At 42.4% G+C, this 23,144-nt stretch overlaps 1 long non-coding RNA gene across 2 annotated transcripts in view; it reads left to right on the top strand.

The window, feature by feature from the left end:
• The first annotated feature begins 750 nt into the window (after nucleotides 1-750).
• Nucleotides 751-23,144, top strand: part of LOC116216488 — a 55,194-nt gene continuing 32,800 nt past the window's right edge. The window contains exon 1 of one of the 2 annotated variants that reach the window (XR_004159331.1): nucleotides 751-905. This is a non-coding gene — a long non-coding RNA (uncharacterized LOC116216488). The remainder of the gene's footprint in view (nucleotides 906-23,144) is intronic. The other variant, XR_004159332.1, reaches the window with a different exon arrangement.

Below are 23,144 nucleotides of genomic sequence, written 5' to 3'. Positions count from 1 at the left end.
CAATTTATAAGAAGGGGAGGAAGGAGGACCTGGGGAGCTCCAGGCAGTGAGCCTCACCTCTGTGCCTGGAAAGATCATGGAACACATCCTCCTGGAAAACGTATTAGGGCACATGAGTGATGTGCAGGTAATCTGAGACAGCCAGCATGACTTCACCAAGGGAAGGCTGTGCCTGACCAATCTGGTGGCCTTTTATGATGGAGTGATGGCATCAGTGGACAAAAGACAGGCAACTGATGTCATATCCCTGGACTTCCACAAGGCATGTGCTGGTTCCCCACCACATCTTTATCTCTAAATTGGAGAGACAGGGATTTGAAGGGTGGACTATTTGGTGGATAAGAAATTGGTTGGAAGATGATCAGAGGGCTGGAACACCTCTCTTATGAAGACAGGCTAAGAGAGCTGGGTTTGTTCACTCTGGAGAAGACTTTGAGGAGACCTCATTACAGCCTTCCAGTATTTAAAGGAAGATTGTAGACAGGAGAGAAATCAACTTTTTATATGGATAGATAATGTTAGGACAAAAGGCTTTAAGCTAAAAGAGGGAAATTTAAATTATATGTTAGGAATTAATTCTTTACTCAGAAGGTGGTGAGGCACTGACATAGGCTGCCCAGAGCAGCTGTGGTTGCCCCAATCCTTGGAAGTGTTCAAGGCAGTGTTGGATGGGGCCTGGGCAGCCTAATCTGGTGGGTAGCAACCACCCCACAGCAGGGGTTGGGGTTGGGTGGGGTTTGAGGTCCATTCTGACCCAATCCATTCTGTGATTCTAAGGCATTGTTTGGCAGTGTCACACAAGGTGTCTCTGCTATCGAATCTCTCTGCTCCTGACCATTGCTCCCAGGCCAGCCTCTCGCTGTGGTCCTGCCTTGGCCTGCTCCCTACATTGATTCAACAGCAGGGTAAGTCATTCTTTATTCTCTTTTAAAGTATGCATTCCTCTGTATCCATGTACATACATATTATCAAAACCAAAAGTGGTTTTGATTTTTTTTTTCTTGTGGTTATGCATGATTGAAAAGCAGAAAACTAATTAAGGTTTACAAATCTCGATTACTGTAGCAGGCTGAAGCAGTGAAAGATGAATGTAGCAGCTGACACTCATGATTCACCTTCTTTAAACAAATTGATGTATTTTTGTGGTGTGAATTTGTTAGTGAAGAAGCTGCTCCTTAGCTTGCATTACATTGCTAGGGTGAGGGTACCATGGTCCCTGTGCCTGCATGTTTATGGTGGTGCCTGGGGGTGCTGCCTCAGTCTTGTGGGGAAGGGATCAGTGCAATGTGCAGGGAAACCTAAAGCCATCATTAAGGATAAAATTTGCAGTTTTAACAATGTGCAACCTCTTGTTGGGTTCAGATGAGTTGACATAAATGCAGGCATACAGCTGAAGCCATCAGTGAGCAGGCTGCCCAAAAGCTGTGTGTGCTCTCACTGAAGTCCCCCTCTACCTTCCCACAGAAATCAGGATTTCAGCCTTCCTATAAGAGCACCAGGAGGAGCTTAGACTTGAACAGCAGATTTCAGTCATTAAAAGCTCAGTTCTTTACATATATCCCCACTTTGGTTGGCCTTGTGGTGTTCCAAGATCAACTGGAAACACAAATAACACTGAGGGCTTTGATGCCGACAGTGGGACAGGAAAATTCTCTCATTAGCCTGCTGACAAGTAATAAAAGCAGTTCTTGTTTATGCAGCTGCCAAGCCATTGCTGAACAAAATGGAGCAGAAAATAATATGATTGCACTGCATCCTCATTTGCTGGCATATGTGAGGAAAGAGTTAAAAAAAGAGAGGAACTGCTCTTTATAAAACTGCTATGTCCAGCATCAAGTCAACCAACATGTTTTTAAGAGAACAAATGGACGTAATGTTTGAAAAGCAGCAAATGTCAGAGTGTGACAAAATCAGAGATGGTTCTGTTCTGAAAGGTCTCCTCTTTGTCACAGTCTCTGAGGCAACGGTGATTTTATGACTGGGGAGTTTCTATGGCTCTGCACTGGTAATGTCTCTAGTCCTCCAGTAGTTACCCATCCTCTTGACTGTACTTTCTGGTGGTGGTATATGCCCTGACTCCGATTAACTGAATGCTGCACAAATATCATTTCTTAAATCTGGGAAAGAAAAAAAAGAAAAGGAAAGGAAAGAAGAAAGGATGAACAAAATTTGTCAGATAGAGATTAGAAAAGTAATTGAACTTTACCGAGCTGAAATGAACCTCTCTGAAGCAGCACTTCAGGGTGTATTTGGGACTGAAGTAGCTCTGATTTGTGTGAACTCAGCAAGAAAACTCCTGGGCAGGATTACACGAACCAGTGTTGGGTGCTTTTCTAAGTCTCTCCAGCTTGTCTTTCTTGATTATCTGAGAAACAGGACTGTAATTAGGCAATTCTACCCTGAATTCATGTTTTCAGTGTGCTTCTGCAGACCAGGGCAGAGTGTTTCTCATTGTCTTTGGGAGATAGGAGTGAGATCCCAGTGCCAGGCTGGGGAATGGCTGGCCCCAAACTGGAGTGGTGAGGTAAGAGCTGCCTTCAGCAGAAGGCATTCAGCACACAAAAGCATCTGAGATGTCTTGGAGCTCCTACTGAGCTCCAACTATTAAATAATCCAACTATTAAATAACGTTGCGAGTCACATGCATGCTTATGCTCCTGCTGGCAGAGCTGATTTGTCTTAATAAGGCTTAGTCGCTCTGTATGGCATAAAAACCACTTGTGAGATAAATGAAAAGATTTTTTGCACCATGGTCTTATAAATATCGTGCTCGTAAAAAAGATTTCTCTATGTTTTGCTGCCTACTCTCCACTAACATGTATGTCTTCACCCTCTTTTTCTTCCTGCCTGAAATCAGCTCCGTAAGATCCCCAAAGGTGCATTTTTTATTGTGTATTTGCTTCAAAGCTCAACATATCACAGGAAGCACTCTCATTAACTGCAGCGTGTTTCTATTTGGGTTTTAAGTGAGCTTTAGAGAAGACCAGTGATTATCTAACAACTATCTATCAGTGACCAGTGTTATCTAACATCCTTGTAGGTGACATGGACAGTGGGATCAAGGGCACGCTCAGCAATTTTGGAGATGACACCAAGCTGAGTGGTGCAGTTGACACGCTAGAGGGAAAGGAAGCCTTCCAGAGAGACCTGGGCAGGCTTGAGAGGTGGACCCATGCCGACCTCATGAAGCTCAACAAAGCCAAGTGCAAGGTCCTGCACCTGGGTTGGGCAGTCCCAAGCATAGATACAGATTGGGTAGAGAATGGCTTGAGAGGAGCCCTGAGGAGAAGGATTTGAAGGTGTCAATTGATGAAAGATTCAACATGAGCCGGCAATGTGCGCTTGTAGCCAAGAAGGCCAACCATATCCTGGGTTGCATCAAGAGAAATGTGACCAGCAGGTTGAGAGAGGTGATTTTACCCCTCTACACTGCTCTTGTGAGCCTCCACCTGGAGCTCTGTGTTCAGTTCTTGTCTCCAGCGAGACACTGGAACAGGTTGCCCAGTGAGGCTGTGAATGCCCTGGAAAGCCAGGCTGGATGAGGCTGTGAGCAACCTGGTCTAGAAGGAGGTGTCCCTGCCTATAGCAGGGGGGTTGGAACTAGATGATCTTAAAGATCTCATCAAACCCAAACCATTCTACAATTCTATGGTTCCATTATATGAAGACAGGCTGATTTAAAAAAAAAAACAAAAAACAAAAAACAAAAACCAGGATTTCTGTGTTTTGCAATGATGCACTTGTATGTAACTTGCTTCCAGTTGGCAGTGAGTGTCACCTGTTTTCAAGACAGCTTCAGGAAAAAGTAATCTTTCATATCTAGCATATCACTTCTTGTCTCTAAACAGGGAGATATCAAATTCCTTAAAGCACAGTGACAGCCACTCACTTGCGTAGAAATACTAACTTGTAACAAGTCTGCAGGGATCTCTTAAATATGAAATATATACATCATCTACTTCTCATAAGAGGGGAAAAATGTGTCCAGTATTTACAGCAAGCCAGCAATCTTCTTTCTGTCTTTATACTTCTGTTAATTCAGCTGTAAAACCAAATTGAAAAATTCTTTCCTCATGGGACTGTGTTAAGGTTTAATATCTGTAGAAAAGTATTCTAAACTTTGAGTAGAAAGTATTTCTTGTGCCAAATGAAGACAAATGCTCAATTCAGGTTTTTATCAATTTGTCACAGTAGCCAAATTTGTGTTTTTTTCCACTTGATTCATTCTCTTGAGCTGAGACATTACGTTGAGCTCTTCTGTTTTAATTCCTCCAGGGCAGTGAAGAGTGTGGAAGCTCAAGCTTCCTATGGGTTTGTAAGCAAGATAGGAGGGCATGCAGACCAATGGGTTCTACTTGAAAAATACAGATAAAGAAGTTTTTAGAACAGGCAAGACTTCAGCAAACTGATTGAGGAAACAGAATGAAAGAATTTTTTTCTTGAATATAGATAATTCTAATTGCTTCATGAAATTTAATGCTAACAGAAGCAATAAGCAATTACGACATCACTTATTTGCTGTATAGAAAATTTTGAGTGCAACCAATTATTTTGGCATAATTTATTTTGTTACTGGCAAGATATTAACAAAGAACAGGCATTCTTAAGGGCAAGAGAAACTTAATTTTATGCTTCAAGAACGTCTCTGCTAAGAGGTGAAGACTTTCTTCAGATTGTGCTTGCCTCAAATACTGAGTAGTGAAAGTCAAAAGATTGTGTTCTTTTTGAAAAACAATAGGTCCAGTGAATTGTGGATTTTATTTTAGGAAGATGTTCTTTGTGAATAGGCCAAATGTTGCTTCTGTCCTAAGTCTGTACAACCCCCAGAATAAAGTTATTTTGTATTTCTGAGTGCTAATAATACATCAATATTTATAGCTAATAGTGACACCAGGGTGCAACTATTTTTAGTCTCTGTGATCAGTCAGATTAGTGATAGCAAGGGATGGGTGGTGGGGCTTAGAGCTGCTGTTCAATCACGGCATGGAGCCAAGCTAGAACCAAAGTCCATGAGCTATCCACAGATTTTCTTGGTAGGGAAGGTTGGCAGGGCCACTGTCAGATTCAAGGGAAAATGATATCAGAGCGGGAAGATGGGAATCACAGAATGACATAGAATCATGGAATCATTAAGGTTGAAAAAGACGTCTAAGATCATCTAGTCCAACTGTCCACCTCCCACCAATATTGCCCACTAATGTGTGTTCCTCCATACCACATATTCACAGTTCTTGGACACCACCAGGGATAGTGAATCCACTAGCCCTCTGGACAGCCTGTTCCGATACCTCACCACTCTTTCTGAGAAGAAATTTTTTATAATATGCAACCTGAACTTCCCTGGCACAACTAGAAACCATTACCTCTCGTCCTATTGCTGTTACCTGTTCAACTAGAAGAACATAAGGAAGAACACCAAAGCTTGCAAGTTGTTCTTAGCCCTTTTGTTATGGTAGTTTTCCTGAGTCATGAGGAGCTGCTGTATGTCTATGAATGCCTTGGAAACATGTTTAAAAAAGAGATAGCTTAAAAGTCACCTTGGAGAAGTATTGGATAAACTGAGATGAAAGAAAGCCATAGATTAAAGACTTGCCCTCCAGTCTCACCCTGGATTCCTGGATGGGGGATACAATAGTGAGTAATGACAGAAAGCTGTGAAGTCTCCTGCCAGTAATTTATTCTGAAAAGGCATCGAAACCTATATTTTAACATACTGCCTGGAATGTTTTTTTTCCTTCCAAATATTTAGCTACAAGATAAATAAGTATAATGATTTCACCTGCTAGTGTGGAGTGTAAATGTTTGTCTTATAGTTCCTGGGAAACTTTTTTACCTTCACAAAAAGACAGAATAGATAAATCACTATTAAGTTAAAAATATTGCTGTCTTAAGACCTTTCAGATCAGTTTAATAACATTCTTTGGGACTCAGGCAAATTGAACTGTTGATGTCGTGCTCAGAAATGCTTTTTCTTATTAATCACAATATTTTTTCTGACTGGCATATATAATTATCCTCTTCTGCCATCTCTCATTCTCTTAATTCTCTACATTAATAACTGTGTCAGTCAAAAACTCATCCCAAATCTTTTGGTGTGGCATATATTCAAAGCCATTTCTTGGCAGTGCTGAGGCAATTACAATGATGAGCATTAGGACGAGCTGCCATGGTCTGCTCCTTCATGCTGACCCTAAAATATCAAGAAGCACTCTCTGACAGATCCTGTCACCTCTGCAGACTGCAGTTTACAGCATTCTGAGGAAAGTTTCTAATAGGCCTAACTTTTGTTCCCTGGCATCCAACTGATGTCAGCCCATTTGAATGCTTTACCACCAAAGAACCACAGTTCTGACCTTAGGAATGTGATTTCTTTTTCTAGTATAAAGAAAATATTCCTTTATTACAATTCACTGTATTCATTCATGTCGTTTTGGATCGTGGACATTTTAGCAAGTAACCCAGAAGACTTGGCAAAGGTAACCCATTTTCCTACTTGTTTTCTTCTTTACTGACCTTGTTATCTTCAGCCTTGCAGCAGTACCAAGGGTAGCCACTTTATTATTGTGGGAAACTCGGCTATCTTTCAGCCCATGATGACCTCCCTGGCTTCCCCAGAGCTGTTTAAACATCTCTGCTTACTCCCTTTACAACTCTTAGCTGCAAATTTTAGCAGATGGTGCTCACCTCCTCTGTTCTTCCTGTGGGTTGAGCACAGCATTCTCCAACATCTCATGGGTTAAATATATCCCCTTGCTCCTGTTCCCATTCAGCACAGGCCAGCTGAAGCCCAGTTGGCCTCAGTACGCCTCTGGGCACACAGAGACTTTCTCAACTCTCTGTTACCATAGTACAGCCCCAGCCCATGGAACTGATACATGCTATAATGTAGGACTGTGGGCTGTACCTTTTGTAGTAACTGCGGAACTGAAATACCAAAGAGTTATACAACAATCCTGGGAGCTGTCTGCCCAAACCTGCACATCTAAACCTGGTCAGAGCTGATCTGAAGATTTTCATGTCAGAATGTCATCAAAACTAACATGTTACAGTGTGAAGCATTTTCATCTTCCGTCTGTGCGGTGAGCTCTGCCAGTCGGCACTGTCCAAAGCTATTTGTGGGGAGATGAAGATACCATAAAATGACTTCGACTTTCCAGTCAGTTGCCATGCTGCCCACTTATGTGCTCCATAAAGGACTGTAATTGAAATAACATAATATTTCTCCAATAAAAGCAGTGACCAGAATAAAAGCATGCCACAGATGAGCCATGTTGATATACCATAGGAGTAATGCTCCAGGCAGGCAACAGTGCTCATAGGCAGCCCCCGGTGCTTTGTTCAGGGCTCCAAAACAGCTCTTGAGAGGAGAGTTTCAATAAGTAGGAAACATTAAAAACATAGAGGTATTAAACACTCCTTGTGTCTTATTACCACTGAGTAGCCCATCAAAAATAAATGCACTTATTAATGGACTTGTTTGCAAAACTGATTTTGCTAAATGTGGCTGAGTTCTCTGCTTATCGCAGCACTGAAATAATTTGAAAATTAGAGGGAAGATTGTTTTATCTTGGCGTAATAAGTAACCTCTTTGCCTCTAAGCTCCTATGCTTTTCTTACTGCATTCCTCCTGCAGTTATCTCCTCCGTAGTTATATCATTCCTCTCCCCCTGGGCACCCTGAGCTACTGCTTGATCTAGCAGTTGGCAATGCTGCCTGCAGCAGGGGGGGTGGAACAAGATGATCTTTGAGGACCCTCAAATGACTCGAGTCATTCTATGATTCTTTCCATGGAGAGGAATGCATGACTATCTCCTAGGTCAAGCTGGTGAAAGGTGATGGTTTCCTGTGATCCAGCACTGCAACAGTACAATGTCATACTCTTGGTGTGAGTTAGTCTCGCTATTACATTTAATAGGCACTCACTGCTTGCTGGATGTTGATGGGCAAATGAAGTCACCACAGCCTGCAGAACGTGATACCAAAGATGGGTTCTGTGCTGGGGGAAGCTGGTGAACAGCAGGAGCTGGTGGTGTGCATGAAGCTGGGCATTGGGCAAACCACACACAAGGCTTCTGCCTGAGTGTGCCTGCTTGAGCAGGGGTTGGAGCAGATGACCTCCAGAAGTCCCTTCCTACCTCTGCCATTCTGGGATTCCATTGGGAGTGGCAATAGATGGAAGATTTTAGATCACTCAGTCATATAAGTGGTCAGTCAGCTGGACTGCTATGGACTTCTTTTACACTCAGAAATCACAGGCAACAAGATGGCAGAGGATGGTATTTGAGATTTTCCTTTAGTGCCACGTTATTAGAAAAGTTCCCATTTTTACTACTTGCAGAGTGCAGCTGATGAGTGTCCTGTGCTGCCATAATGTTCTTGTATTGAACGAGTTTTCTTTAACGAGCTGATATATTTCATTTGTGAAGGGCACCGATAACTCTCACTAATTCAATGGGAGCTGCAAGTGCTCAGCCTATAAAATATGGAAAATGATGTGTAAGAATGGGTATGCATCTATCATAGTGGACAAATGATAGGAAGCTGCAGTGCACTTTTCTCCTAATCTGACACATGTGTCATATTGTATGCACATATTTCTCCAAACCATTTCACTTTTTATAAGGCAATCACATTATTGAAAAGTTAAAATTAGGCATAGAAAGACAGATCTTGAAAGGTATTTGCAGTGTAGGGAGAGAAAATGGGCAGAGCTTTATCAGGAAATGAAAATCAAGCTAGCTATTTTGCCTCACCAAGGATTGCTTATTGCAAAGAAATTGTTTTATTCCACTGCTCAATCGAATAAAAGTCCCAAACCATACATCTGGCTCCACTGAATAAATTTTCTTTCTAATTCAAAGCCATATGCTGAGAGAGCTTGCAGGAAAACTTGCTCTGCAGCCTTTTGTTGAGTTGTGCTATGGAATAATGGGAAGATATTTCAAGGCACCTTGTGAGTCTTCTATCATTATTACTAGGAGAGATATTGATGTGAATTTAGTGGAATCCATGAATTTTGATCTTTTCTTCTTTCCTGGTGTGCCTGTGAAGACAGTGGCCCTTGCTCTGTGTGTATACCTTCAACACGATCAAGACTGCAGCAGCTTGTGTCTCTCTCTTTGCTTTTATCACCCTTGTATCTTCACTTCTCAGCTGAACACTGAGCCTTGCTGATTTTCCTCACTTTCCTGTTCATCAAATACTTGGATTCCATTGAAGGAAAAAATGGTGTTTTTTTTTAGTCAGTTCATCTTGAAGATGATTTCTTGTGCAGTCAGGTTTGATTATTAATCACCTTCAAATCTGAAAATAGCATGTTATGTAAGCAAAATACACTCCCCCTTGGCCTCTAAAAATATTTTTTGAAATATATTTTTGTATTTAGTTAAAATGTTCTTGTTGATTAATCTTCACTCTTCCTCTAGACTTCACAGGTAGTGGCAGAGTTATATATAGTGACTGAGTCTGTTGGTAGGAAGGAAGATGTCTTTCCCGAGGAAGCATTTGCTGATATTTGTAGGTAGCAGCAGTAGACACAGTCCTATCCCACCAGTGAATAGTGCACTGATATGACAAAAGGAAGGAATGCCATCCAAAGGGACCAAACAAGCTTGAAGAATTGGCCCATGCCCCATTCCTGGAGGCATTCAAGGCCAGGTTGTATGGGGTCCTATGGCAGCCCCGCCCACAGCAAGGAATTGGAACTGTGTGGGCTTTGGGGTCCTTTCCAACCCAAGTCATTCTATGATTCTGTGATTCTATGAATATAGGAACATCAAGAGATCCCAATTGTTAATTCTGCCATTTTCCATAGGAAGGTGGGCATATAATTTCTGAGCAGCCAGTTAATTTCTGTGAGCTTCTGGGAGTAGAGAAACACTTCAGTGTGTTTACACAGTATATAATGTATTAGGAATGTAAACTTGGCAGGGTGTTAGATGAGGTCTTTATTTCATATTGCCTCTACAGTAGATTAGGGAGAAAAGATGGGCAGGAGCAGGGCACAAAGTGATATGTCCTGGCTTCAGCATTGCTAGGCTGCTCACATTTTACTCTTGTGTTTTGAATGACACAAGGCATAAAAGAAAGAGGTGAAGATTGAAAATCATTTGCTCACTTACCTGAGCTCTGGCCCAAAGCAGTTCTTGTAACAGTATCTTTGGCTTGTTCTTGCTTCACATCCTCTGTGTTAATTCGAGGCTTTTTCGTCCAGGCCAGCACATGGTGACAGGAGAATGGGACAGTGAGGCCTTAGTAAGGTCAAATAGGAAAACAAGAGGATGTAAGTTTGAGAGAAACAGTGATTAAAAGGACAAAAAGGTTGCTAATGTGAGGCTGCACATGGCTGTGAAAAGGCAGCTAATCTCACCAAGCTAGCACAGCAGATTCAAGCAGTGCATTGTCCTTCAGCTGCCCAAAGACATCCACAATCCGATGTGCATAAAAAGAGCAACTCTGCCTGTTTTCTCAAAGTAAGCCACTCGGAATAATACTGTTTATTGGCTCAACCATCAGATCTACAGCCGGGATCTGGATGCTTCATTTCTGCTTGCAAGGCAGTATCCTGCCTCTGTCCCTGCCCAAGGCAGCAGCCCCAACAGCAATGTGCCTCATGTGGTGTCAAACACAAGGTGACAAACCTGGCTTACCTGGGGCACCTCTGCAAGGCAACACGTGGTCAACAACCTCTGCAGCCTTCAGAAGTGTCGCCACACATTACTCTGCCTCGCTCAGAGGTTGCCAGGACGATAGTAACAATATAATGGTATGGGAAACAGAGTTCCTGACCCGGGGAACATTTCCTCTGTGAGCTCCTGACAGAAGTGCAGCTGCATGTCACCAGAGGTAAAACTGAAAACATGCACACGTGTGTATGTGTATGAGTTATATACAAAGGCATACTCAAGAGATTAAATATAGGAAACTTTTTTAGATGCTTGGGTTTGTAGCAAAGATATTTAAGCCCCTAATTCTCAAAGAAATACCAATGGGAATTGTGCATCTATACATATTTGCAGGTCGTGGCACAGTCTCTGTTGCAGACAGTTGGTTTGTGGTCCCAGCAGATATCTCTCTGCTGGCAGGAGTGAAGGACCAGCAAAAGAGTTTACACGTTTTTCTCTGATCCTTCCTTTGCTTAGCATCATATTCACTTGATAAATTAGTTCCCTTTGGCTCATCATTCCCCATTCCTGCTGCTGTTTTATGCCAGACCATGCAGAAGAAGCTCAAAGGTACTTACAGTGATTTTGAGCATGCTAACTAACCTTCATAGCCTTTAGTGCCCCAGGAACAAAGCTGAAGGCCATAAATCTTATTTAAATTGCCAGCTGAGTGTGATCTCTTGAGGCCTTTTAGTCTGGCATTTGTATAGACCTGCACGTAAAATTCATTCATTTTCTTTATCCTGTTGCAGGTTTCACCAGCTGGCTGATCTGTAACTAGGTCAGCTTCATAAAGCATCATTTCCATGCCAGGGCTTTGTCTTTATTTCAGAAGACATAACTGGAGAGGCTGGATATCAGATGGGTAAAACTACACTGCTCTGGGAGTGTTAGTTCATTGCTCTTACAAGCCTTGATACTATTTTCAGACTTGTGAATTGAAACAAGCCGTGAGAGACCAATCCACTAGCACTTGTTATTCCACATGGTTAATTACTGGGACATTGCCCATCAGCTTATGAGTCCCTACTGTCGTTGGAAGATACCCAAAGAAACCATTACATTGGAACTCTTGTGATGTGCAAGGTGGCTGCAGGCAGGGGAGAGCATATTGGCAAACACTGTGAGCAAAATTCAATTCCTTCTGAAAAATGGAGTTAAAATGGAAGTCTTGACAACTGAGGGTCCAGACAAGGCTACAGTGAGGGCAGCCTCCTCTGGAAAGGAGGCAGAGAGGGAGGTGAAACTGGCTGGAGAAGGAGAGGGGTGCTCAGAAGCAGCTTCCTCTGTGACTTTGAAAAGCAAAGCAGAGTTGTTTCTAAACATAGAAGGAAAAAGCCATATAACAGTGCTTTGCAATAGTGAACTGAGTTCACATGTACAGCTACACTCTTAACCTTATCTTTATCTTGTTCTACACCAGAGACCCTGTTCATATCAGTTTTTCAATAAAGCAGTCAAAATATAGTCCTTCAGTGGACTGGGAGGAATGAATAATTAGACTTCGGAGCATTCTGATACATAAAAATTGGTGAATTACCTTTTCTCTGGAGCTGTAACTTGATTTTTCCATTGCAGCTTCTCTCCTTACATAAGATCTACTTGTGCAAAAATTTAATGACCAAGTAATCTTCTTCCTGACATCTGTTAAATTTGAAAGTGATGAACTGGCTTATTACCACAGTTAAATTTTTTAAAAACGCTGTTCCTAATCAATTCCAGCAGACATCTACAAATGAGGCAAGTTACATAAGGCAAGTGTTTGAATTGCAGTAGTACTGGAAGGTAAGGGAAAAGTCTGTGTATGGTGTATGTGCCCTTGTGAACAGAAACAGATGTGAACATGCAGACAGACATCTATTTAGAGAATCTAACAATTAAACTGGCTCCTTTTAAAATAAGGCTTAGAATAGGATAAACAACTGTCAGCTTGCTGGGAGGTTCTCAGGTCAGATGAAGACAGTTCTCTGCTGACAGCTGTTGCCTATAGAGGCTGGCCTCATGGCTTGGCCATTTGCTCTGGTGCAACTGAGCCTGCAGGGGTCATTTCTCTGATCATAGAAAAGATCACTAAGATCACCTAATCCAACCGTCAACCTGTTACCACCATGCCCACTGAACCACGTCGCTCAGTGCCACATCTCCATGTTTCTTGAACACCTCCAGGGACAATGACTCCACCACCTCCCTGAGCAGTCTGTACCAATGTCTCACCACTCTTTCTGAGAAGATATTTTTCATAATATCCAACCTGAACCTTCTTGGTGTAACTTTAGACTATTACCTCTCATCCTACATCTTGTGAAGATGTATTATGTGAGGACAATGTGCTGTTATTGCAAAGTAAATTGAGGAAGAGCAATACATTCTAAAAAGACCTGGAGTACTGCCCCTGTTTATGACCTCCACATAATCATCAGGCTGAGGGGAGTCACAACTTGTTCTTTTTGCCAGGCAAGTGTCTGCATTATTTCTTATGCTACTGCTGTTCTTGGTGCTCATGTATCCTGAGTCTGTAGTGCAAGGGCTGGTTGTTTTTTGCCAGCACAGCTGTGTGACAGAGAGTCACTTCACATGCCTGCTTGTCATGCCCTTGTTTTCGTGCCCCAGTGGGAAGTTTGCCATTTCCCCAGCTCAGTGCATTCCTAAATCATCTTCTCCAGTTTCCCATTGCAATCAGTTGTCCCTGCCAGTGCATAGGATCAAGAATCTCCTGGCCCACCTGAGGTTTTTACCTCCAAGAAGTTTCACGCTCCAGCACTGTACCAGTGGTAACCTTAAGTGAGGTCTCTCAGTTTAAGAGCAGAAAAGCAATTACAAGGTGTCTTCTGCCGCACTTAGATATCATGGGTCATTGGTGAACTTTGTAGAAGAGGTCATTCTTGTTATCTCTTTTGGCTTTAGTATGTCTCCAAAGCAAACTCCCATGGGAGAGGTGAAATGTTTAGTCCCCATCTGTTATATTGTGATCACTTTTGGGACCCCTAGTATAAGAAAGGTATTGAGAAACTTAAGGAAGTTTAGCAGATGCCACTAGTATAGCTGGGGCTGGAGTGATGAGAGGCCAAGGAATTTGGACTTGTTCAGTCTGGACAAAGGATAGCTCAGGGGGACCCTAAAAGCACCTTCAAATACCCATAGGGGGTTATCAAGAAGATGTATCCAGGCTGTTATTCCTAGTGTGCTAAAAAGGGATTTGGTTTGCAGCAAATATTTTAGAAGGACACTTATCCAGCTGTCCTGTACTGCAGTCAGGTCCAGTCAGTTTGAACAAAATGCCATTATATGAGGAACGTAACTCATGAGCAAGAATGAGTGAGGAGACACAGCCTGTTTTCTGCTTATAATAAATAGCAGTGGGTCTGCTGCTGGGATGAAACCTTATTTTTATTATCACCCATAAATCCTAGTACAAACCTCGAGCAAGGATTACATTTCTTTTCAACTGCACTACATTGCCATCCAACAAGTCCCAGCAACCATTCTGCGATTGTATTTTTTTCGGTATGTATTGGAGGATAGATTTTTTTGTAAGCCCATTTTTGCTATTTTTAGAGCCCTCACTGCAAGGCCGTTGTCTTCCCCAAGGCTGTGCTGCAGTGAGAGAGCAGCTGGTGAGAACAGGGCCAGGAGCATCCATGTGCTGGGTTGGTTTCTTCAGCCAACCCAAAGCAGCAGGCCCAGTCCCTGCAGCACCATGAGGTTTGTGCAGCCCCCAGGGTCTCTGTGCCCAGCACGTGGCACTGGAAGCCTTTCATTCTCCACATTGCTGTCCACTTGTTTAAATCCCTGAGCTCTAATGCAGCCAGGAAAACAGTGCTGCAGTCGGAGCTACAGCCCTGCTTTGTCTTTAAAACCTGCTGAAATATTTTAGGAATTCACACTGTCAGAGGTAGTTTACTGCCCTGACATATGAATCTGCAATGTTGCCTCATTGAAACGTAAAGTTACAGTTTGATGACCTGGGATGAAAACTGTTTCCTCTTCAGCGTCCTCTGATAGCTGATATATCATATTTCTGATATGGTGAAGCACTGGAACAGGTGGCGCAGAGGTGTGGTTGATACCCTGTAGCTGGAGACTTTCAAGGTGAGTCTGGATCAGGCCCTGGGCAACCTGATATAGCTGTGGTGTCCCTGTTCATTGCAGGGAAGCTGGACCAGATGGCCCTCAGAAGTCCCTTCCAACTCTGCAACTTGGTGCAGCAGTGGCAGGCTGCCTGCTAATTGCACATGGTGAAGGTACCTACCCTGCAGGGAGCTGCTGTGGTTCTCTCTGGCCACATGGCCTCTTGTTTCTGAGTGGAGCAGACAGAGCACCACAGAGTGCTGCTGTAAGAGGGAACTGTTGACAGCAGGACATTGCTCAGTACTGAGCATCCTTCTAAAATATAGCAAAGGAACCCAAATAGCTTGTTTTCTGCACAGGTTAGTACCCGTCTCTTAATGCTCTGCTTACTCTGCAGGCACATAGCAGTGTGAAGTTTGTGTTTACATCTGGAGAATAACTGAATTCTATGAGGTCAGCGTGTAGGGCACAGAATACCTTCTGTCCCAGGGGAAGGCTACGTGTTTATAAAGGCTTTTGGGTGCAAGACAGTGTCTTTTGACACTTGGTGGAACCTGATTTCCTTTCAGGGACCACCTGGTTTCTCCCTCACACAGCTGAAATATATCCTGACTTGTGCCCATGCCCATCCCCAGATTTCCCCTTCTCAGGTGTTGGCGTGCTCATCCTTCATCTCTCACACGGGGCAAATGAAAGGAAAATGCTGCCAGTAACTTTATCATAGAATCGTAGAAACACAGAATCATATAATCCTTTTGGTTGGAAAAGACCTCTAAAATCATCTAGTCTAACCATCAACCCATCCCACCATGCCCACTATACCATGTCCCGCAGTACCATGTTTCTTGAACACCCCTGGGGACAGTGACTCCACCAGCTCTGTGGGTGGGAAAGTGTTGCTGACAAGCAGTCTGTCGCTTATCTTCAAAACACACTGCATTAAGGAGAGGCCCACTAGTATGTGTTTCTAAAGGTCTTGCAGCTGATGTGGAAATGTCTGACTTGTCTGCATTTTCTGGACCTAGCATTACAGTGAATTGTTTGTGTGGATTGACAGCTCCTTTAGATTTCAAGGTCAAAAGCCATATAAAAATAAAAATCCTCCATACGATGCTTTTAAATGAGCTTACTCTGTAGCTGGTCTGACCTCCTTAGTCGTATTTTCTGAGATAACTGTGTTCCAAAAGCTCAGAAAGGCACCTCTGTTCCCAGAGCTCTACTGGAAAATGAAAGCATTCTCTTTTTCCAGGACTTTGCTCTTGCCCTGTAAGCAGTGCTAGTATCTTCCCCAGGCCCATTGTTTAGATCCTGATGGCTTTTACACCACAGATTTGTCCACACTGAACATCATGTACCTGTTGGCAGAAAATCTGAAATCCGGATTTTGAGAATGTGCGTAGAAACTCAGAATAAATGCTACATGGACACAGCCATGTCCTGGTAGTTGCCCACCTTCCAAGAACTCCTCTCCCAAGTGTTTCCCATTAAACTATTATCTATAATTATATATCTGTTATTATCTCTTATTATCTGTTACCTATTATTATTAATAATTGTTAGTAATAATCATTTGAACCACTGTACTGCTTTGAAATCTCTACTAGGAAGGGTTTATCCCTTCAGTAAACAGAATGAACACATGTGGAGCAAGAGAGATTCCATGGGACAGAGAGTTCACAGCCTGGGTAGGTGAGATAGGAGAAAAGATAGAGAGTATGTGGCACTGGTTCTGGGTGTGAGATCAGCACTTCGCAAATCACTTTAGGTAGAACCTTGAATGGTCAAGAATGGCCTTGTTGCTTCAGTGGATGTTGGAGACTGGTTATTCTGGGGTGCCAAACTGTATTTGTGTGTGTTGCCATGAGAAACTCATACCCAGTTCTGTATTCCTCATACAGGTATTTACCTACAACCCAAGACAACATTGAGCAATTTGGAGATGCCAGACCTTGTTTTTTCATGCTATCGTTGAGGAGAAGTAGTTTTGATGCCTAAACCAATTAGTTCACAGTTTGCATGACTCCACTTCAGGCTTTTCTGCCTTGTCACCTCTCCTGATGCCTGGGGACAGACTTCCTTTCTTACTCCAGCTGAGTGGTGGGCCATCTCTCACTAGATTAAGCTCTTACCTACTTAGGAAGCCTGGAAGGTTTCTTGACAACCATATGCTTGTTACTAGGAGAACACAATTATTCTTTAATCCTTACAAGGTTTGCCCGTGTTGTTCACTTGGTGGGTGTGCATCCATCCATCTCCAGCTATCTAAGAGCTGGCCATCTCAATTTTCTATAGTCCCAATATAGCCTCAAGAGACAGGACATAAACACTTGTCATTGTTCCTTTTGTTTTAGATATAATGAGCCTGTCTTTGGAAGTGCCCATCAGCTAGTGGAAGGTGCTTAGGTAGGTCTCTTATTCTAGAGTTTGATTTTCATGTGATTGAATTAATTGAGGTTAAAACCACTGGCAACAGGGAGACCATTTAAAGCTTCAAAAGCTTTGTAAGAAAAAACGTGGAAAAATCTGCAGCTAGAGGCAAGACCATATGGGAATATAGAATGCAAATGTTGAAGGAGTCTCAGCATTATAATCAGCATTCTATTATAATCTAGGACTTCACCCTATCAACATAAAAATATCAGCTGTGTTTTGCTAAGGGTTTGGTGAATAGATGCATAATCCAATGCAGTTTGTCAAGTAGTTTTCAGTTTCTACACAGAGGTGAGCAAATTGCTTTTCTGTCTGCATTAAAAAAAAAAAAAAACCCTTTCTGCAAGCAATGGATGACAGGTGAGTTATTCAGTACACCAGTTAATAGAACAATTTCACACATCAAGTTAAAACTGGGTCATACATGCACATTTTCTAGATAGTTAAGACACTATAGCATACATTGCTAGTGGGAATGGGAATCTTTTCCTCCTGGTATCAACAGGAGTAGAATTGATCCAGCCCAGGGTAGTAGCTCAGAGTCTTTATTGGATGGGGAAAGGAATCAGCAATGGATATATCAAAGAGATAGCTACAAAATCACATTGAGGTGTCAGAGATTTTGAGGTTAGCAAGAATCATGAATAACTACCAACGTCCCGCAGGACAATTTTCAAGTTGTTAGGTCCAGATATATTGAATTGAAAGTGATTGTTCTAGTAACACAATCAAATACTATTGTATTACTGATTGCTAATAAAATTAAATTTGAATAAATGTATTAAATGCCTCAAATTTTATGAAAAATAGAGAATCATAGAATCATGAAGGTTGGAAAAGACCTTTGAGAGCATCTAGTCCAACCATCAACCTATCCCCACCATCATGTCCTTCAGTGCCATCTCCACATTTCTCGAACACCTCCAGGAGCGGTGACTCCACCACCTCCCTGGGCAGCCTGTGTCAATGTCTCACCACTCTTCTGGAGAGGAAATTTTTCTTAATATCCAACCTCATATGTATGTCTGTATGTTTATAAAATGGATCTGTGCTGCTGCATATGAACAAAGATGTTGTGATAAACTCTCATTTTTGTCTAAACATCTTTGATAAAGACTTTCTTTAATCTGTAGAAGAGGAAATAGGAAGAAATAGGAACTTGAAGTGCTCATCTGACTCATTTTAAGCATTTGCAGTTTAATGAGCTGACCAGAACCCTGAAAGACTCCATGGCTTTGCAATGACTGAATATAGGAGGTAATAGTTACCAAAGAGGTAAATGTCTGCATTGTAGGCACCCGTAGTTCATAGGTAAATCTCACTTATTTTCACTAGAAAGATTAAAACAAAATAAAAATGGTTTTTGGATGAACCAACTGAATGCAAAATGGATGAACAAAACCAAGCTGATAGAACTGTCCTGGAAATGTTTATAAATTGGTCCTGGCTCACCTGTAATTTACTGGAAATAAGAATGTGGAAAAAATAGCCTCGAATCCAGTGTGTCCTGGGACTGTGCTAAACAAGCACACATGACTGCTCAGTGAAGTCTGACAGTCTTCACTTAAAACACACTTTCTAAGTATTAACTTTTTATTAGAGTTAATCTGAGTCAATAGCAATTTAAATCACTTTCAGATGAGAGAGGAACGCTGAGCAGGGTAAAGGCAGAAAAGTCTGTGAATTATAATAAATACCCATGTCTTGTTTTTGTTGTAAATAGGAATAATACTGCCAAGCCAGATTTAACTTGAATGTTCATTCTAGCCTGTTATTATATTGCACAAATTACAGGATTTGAAACTTCTCGTGTTTGATGCCTCTCTTGATAGATAGGAGATTTTGGTAAGAAGCATAAACTGCAAGAACAACTATTTTCCATGTGACTAAAGATAGCCATGTAACATCACGTTCCCAAATCAGTTTATTTATCTTCAGTGTTCAAAGATTTTTAAAACAGAAAATAAATAAATTAATAACAGTAATAAAAACAGAAAATTGAATTGTTGGTGCTGAAATGCATCATCTGCAAGATTCTGCCCAGAATATCTCCCAAGATGCAAGAAATAGAAGAAAGTATCTTCTACTCCTACAAGCTCAGACAAAGAAGAATTACCCCTTCACTTAGCTGAAGTTTCATTCTCATCTGCAGTGTTGAGATTTTTCTCTTCCCTTCACTCCTGCAAGAGGTATTGCTCATTATGTGGTAGAAACTCATGGAGTACCTTCTGTTCAGCTCAGCCACGTAGACAGGCTGCAGGGGAGATAATGTGATGACACAAGGAAAGTTCTACTCAAGGATGACATTAGTACCTACCACTGCAGAGCATCAACAAACACAAGTCCTCCCATTGCTGAGAGCCTCAGGAGATGTCCCTTGAACCTCAGAGCTGGGTATCATAGAGTCATTAAGGTTGGAAAAGACTTCTAAGATCATCCAGTTCAACAGTTCACCTACCACCAATACTGCCCACTATACCACATCCTTAAGTATCACATCTACACACTTCCTTGGTATGGCTTGCCCTGGAGAAATTTAAGAGGTACTACTGCTCAGTGTGGAGCTGGATCTCAAGGTTATGGGTCACTTCAGCCCGTTGTCCTGTGTCCTTCTCTCATGGGCAGCTCATGCATTGCAGCCTCTTGCAGGGACATCTGGTAGATACCCCCTTGCTGCAGTTGGGTTCCTGCTCTGCAGATCAAGGACATCTTTCCTCATCTACCCCTGCTGCACAGGAAGGATAATGATGCCAGGTAACTAACACAGTTTCACATTCAGTGTATTTTGGCTTCTTTCTGTTTTCCTAAAAAGCCAAGTGCATCTCACCATTTTCTCTGTTTATAGAGCAGGGCACTGAAGCAAAATCAGGGCCATATGTTGTGTTTGTTTCAGCAACTGTGTACAAAGGTGTACAGCCCCACACAGTGTGGTGACAACACAACCCCTGTGGTCCCACTGGAAGGTTTGAGTTCGCTTCTCTGGGTACCCATGAGCAGCTGACCTTGTGCATTTTCCCTCTGTGCCTTTCACATATTCTTACTGCTGGCAATAAATCACCACCTGACATAATGCCAGATGTATAGTGGGCCAAAGTATACACTCAGTCAGGAAAGAGCAAAGAAAAATGTGTGTTGTATTCATGTACATTTTACAGTTGCTATAAAAACACAGGCCTTGCTGTGCAGTGTTTACAAGAGCTGAAGCCCTGTTAATAGTAGGGACTGAACTGGTATTTCCCACGTGTATGACTTCTTTAAGGGAGGTGGTGTGAGGTCACCACTGCCATCCAGATTGGCATTTTTGGAAAAGGACGCTCCCTGTCATGTTAAGTCCCTTGAGCCTTATGTGCCCTCCCTTGTGCTGATGGCAGCAGCTCAACTATGTACGAAGGCTGGCTACTGAGTCACTGGAACCATAGCATCCAAACAGTGAGTTAATGGAAAGCTATTTGCCAGGAATGGTGATTCAATGACCCAAATCTGATATATTTTTTAATGTGAATTTGAGAATAATTTGATTATCCTTCTGTTTTCCCAGAAAAAAATTCTCATTTCACTCTCTCCAGTTTTCCAAGAACTGGAGGCAGCAGAGCAGCCACACAGTGCAGGATGCTCCTGGCAATTTCCAAAGTGCTGTGAGCAGGATATGCCAAGAATTCTATATCTAAACATATACCAAATGTCCTCTGTCTCTATAAAAGTCTCCAGGCCCCTTACCCTGAAAGCTAGAAAACATTTTTTTTTATGCATAACTATATCAGAATTGCCTTAGTGCAAACTTGGGCCTTTTGACTGAGAGGAGGAAACTGCCCAGACAGCTCCTTGGAGTGAATCTCCTTTTCCCTGCCTTTGCCCTAGATCTGTAGTCACCAAACCAGACATCCTATCTGCTGTTGAAGGCTGAAACTCCATCCTCTACTTGTCTTTTTGCATTCTCATTACATTGAGCCCTCCCTGACATGGCTTTCAGTAAGGAGGGATTCACTCTTATCTGAGTGAGTGCTGTTTGGAGGAATGCAAGATAGAAAGCACTGAGCAGAACCATATTCACCCTGCCACTATGCATTAGACTTAAAAAGCTGTCTTTGAAATTGATAATAGTTGTGCTCAAATGCAGTGCTCTTTTCAGATTTTTTCAAGATTTGCATCGAATTAACAATATCTACTTTCATAATGGCTTTCTGGCTGAGATTTCAAAATGTTTACATGTGGAGGATAAGCACTGATGGGTAACTTGCAGATGACTCAGTCGTTTAGTGGCAAAGCAGAAACAGAAGTGGAGTTTCCTACTGAGTGCACCCTGATACAGGAGGGCAAAATGCTGCCCTGTGTTTTGGCTTGCCCGTATGCACAGTGTAAGAAAAGTAATTAGTGGAAGGTGATAGTTTACATGGTGTGACAACTGTTGGGGTAGACTGGGGGATGAGACCTAGTTTTTCATTTTGTATCTGTTTAGTACCCAACACACTGTATCTTTCTATTTCCAATGAGCTGTTAGTGATAGCAGTATCATCAGAATTCAGAGCAGCCTCTGCAATTTCTTACCAAATATTTCTTCTGCAGATTAAATATCTAATCATAATAAAAGTGAATAAAGATATAGTCTGCATGGAGCAAAGGCAAGATCTGCACTATCAACCTTGGATGAAAGACAAAAATTATTATCTACTCTTCTGGTAGGCTGAACTGTAATACTACCGAGCACAGCCAGGAACTGCAGTAAATTCAAATATCCAGAGGATAGCTGTAGGGCTATGTGTGCATATTGTTAAATAATGTCCTGCCTGACAAGGGAGAATGTTTTCTTTACTTGACTGGGAGAAATAGTATCCTGAGTGCCGCTTATATTTATTTAACTAGGACAGGGAAATGTAAGCAGTGCAGACCGTGAATCTACGTGCCTGGGAACTACAGAGCAAATGAATGAGCTGTAACAAGATTGGGAAAAAGAGTTTTCTTACAGCAGAAGACTGCAAGATGCAGGCTACAGAGGTTTTATCCAAAAGAGCTGGGAAGTGCTTGCAGTCATCATGAGTGGGATTCATGTATGGCACAGACACAAGGAGCTAGCTACCTTCTGTTGTAGTCAACTGAGAAAAACAGTGATTCCTACACAGCATCCTTAAAATAGACATCCACATTGACTTGGGAGAGTCTGGTTTGGATGGCATCCTGCTGGGTTGTCCGTGTGGGAATTTTCATTTGTACTGAAAGACTGCCAGTTTTCCCTGAGGAAAGAGAGGGCTGTTTCTCATTAGAGGTCCTTCCAAGCAGCCATGTGGGGGGAGGCATCGGACTAAAGGAAGTCTTCAAGGTATTTCTGACTTGGGAAGGTCTTGGACCCCATGACCATCCAAGCTGATGAAATGTTAATTTACTCTTGAGCCTGAATTTGAAGTAAAGTGGCCATTTGACATCTAGTGGTTGGAAGGGTCCTCCAGAGGTCACCGGTTGGCTCTGCCATGCCCATTACTGCTCACATTACTGTCAACCCACTGAACTGATACATTGTATAGCAGTATCTACAGTTGGAATTGAAGCCCAGTAATGTCCCTAAACCATTTTGATATTTCCCTGTTGTTTATAGAAGTGACATTTTGGTGCCTAGATATTCAGAAGAATTTGTCAAGGAACAGGTGTGAATCCTGTGGAAGAGCAGAAATTTCACAGAATCACAGAATTGTAGGGGTTGGAAGGGACCTCTAGAGATCATCGAGACCAACCCCCCTGCCAAAGCAGGTTCCCTACACCAGGTCGCACAGGTAGGCGTCCAGGCGAGACTTGAATATCTCCAGAGAAGGAGACTCCACAACCTCCCTGGGCAGCCTGTTCCAGTGCTCCGTCACCCTCACCGTGAAGAAGTTCTTACGCACATTCGTGCGAAACTTCCTATGCTGCAGCTTATGTCCGTTTCCCCTCGTCCTGTCTCCACGTACCACTGAAAAGAGACTGGCCTCACCGCTATGGCCGCCACACCTCAGA

Source organism: Meleagris gallopavo, chromosome 3 (assembly GCF_000146605.3).
Source record: "Meleagris gallopavo isolate NT-WF06-2002-E0010 breed Aviagen turkey brand Nicholas breeding stock chromosome 3, Turkey_5.1, whole genome shotgun sequence".
NCBI classification, from domain to species: domain Eukaryota; kingdom Metazoa; phylum Chordata; class Aves; order Galliformes; family Phasianidae; genus Meleagris; species Meleagris gallopavo.
The sequence above is the reverse complement of the archived record's forward strand: the minus strand, read 5'-3'. Positions and strand labels throughout refer to the sequence as shown.